This window comes from Arachis duranensis, chromosome 1 (genome assembly GCF_000817695.3).
Source record: "Arachis duranensis cultivar V14167 chromosome 1, aradu.V14167.gnm2.J7QH, whole genome shotgun sequence".
Classification (NCBI taxonomy): Eukaryota; Viridiplantae; Streptophyta; class Magnoliopsida; order Fabales; family Fabaceae; genus Arachis; species Arachis duranensis.
In genome coordinates this window covers 94,339,271-94,340,977 of record NC_029772.3, presented here as the reverse complement: position 1 = coordinate 94,340,977, position 1,707 = coordinate 94,339,271, and positions in this window count along the sequence as shown.

Below are 1,707 nucleotides of genomic sequence, written 5' to 3'. Positions count from 1 at the left end.
TTATTCATTCTAATCGAATCAAATAATTAATGCTGTTGATTATTAGTTATAATTTATATGGTCAAATAACATATTAAATGATTTAATATTTATCTTAATTAAATTAAATAAATGATTAATTAAGTAACATATTTAAATAAATTAAATTAAATAATTAAAAAATATATTTGTTCATACCCTGACCCAATAATAAAGGCCGAGGTCCAAAAGAAAGGCTTAGTCTAGAGGATTGAGCCTTACTACGCACCGACCTGGTGTCAAGAAGTCGGTGTTGACTACGATTCATCTTAAAGAAGTCGGGCACGAGATTAGCTGGCAGATAAACACTCATTCAAATGAGTAACCGCCCCTAAAATCTCTCCAACCGCTTCATCAAGCCATATATTAACCTCCCTAAGATAATGGGACGGTTAACACCCTAAAGATATGGCACTACTCCAACGGTGGTTATTGGCTCACCACTATAAATACACTGACACCCCTCAGGTATCTCTAAGCCCAATACTCTCTAGACCTGCTAACACCCTTGCTAACTTAGGCATCGGAGTGTCTTTGCAGGTACCACCCCCCATTCACCCACGCATACAAGTCGGAAGGAGGCTCCAGCGTGCAAACCAGCTCGGAGACTACCATCCGCGGACGATTGGGCCAACTAGCGCCATCTATTCTATTAATCTCCGGTTACCCACCGTAACAGTAAATAAGAAAAACAGGTTAGTAACGCATTGCTTTTGGTACTATCATGATGTGCTGAAAGTTAGAGTGTTACACATGTTATGTTTTTTGCTTTGGTAGAATCACGTAATTTTCTCTTTCATTTGGTTTAATATAGCATTTTCTCCAAATTTTTATGAGAATCACCCTCCACCAGGAAATCGATAACCAACACAGGGAAGGCACCTCCGGAGTAAAAAACCCAAAGGTAAACTCCTCAAAAGGGCGCGAGTCAGAAAAAGAAGGACCACCCCATGTAACCGAACTCATGGGACTAGTCCACAGCTGCCTGGAGCAGTTAGAGCAGGAGCGAGAGCGGCAAAAGGAAACTGAAAAGAGCCTAAAAGAGGAGATGGAACGACGAAAAGAGTTACAAAGAAAACTCTTAAAGTTGGAATCCTCCCTCAAAAGTCGCAACTCCCGTGACGAACACGAAGAGCCGCCCTTGGGTGGGGAAGATCCTTTCAGCGAGGACATAATGAGGGCAAAAGTTCCAAGGAACTTCAAAAGCCCTGATATGGACCTCTACGATGGAACCATGGATCCAAAGCATCACCTGAGTAACTTCAAAAGTCAGATGTACCTGGCCGATGCTTCCGACGCTACGCGATGCAAAGTTTTTCCGACCACTCTATCAAAAGCAGCGATGAAGTGGTTTGATAGCCTCCCCCCGAGATCGGTTACTAGCTTTGAAGACCTCTCAAGGAAGTTTTTGATGAGGTTCTCAATCCAGAAAGACAAAGTGAAACATGCACCGAGCCTCCTGGGAATAAAACAGGAGGTCGGAGAATCTTTACGAGCCTATATGAAAAGGTTCAACAAGGCATGTTTGGAGATTCAAGACCTGCCCACAGAGGCAGTCATAATGGGATTAGTCAATGGACTCAGAGAAGGTCCCTTCTCGCAGTCCATATCTAAAAGACATCCCGTTTCTCTAAGTGATGTACAGGAAAGAGCTGAAAAGTACATCAATATGGAGGAAAACGCCAAATT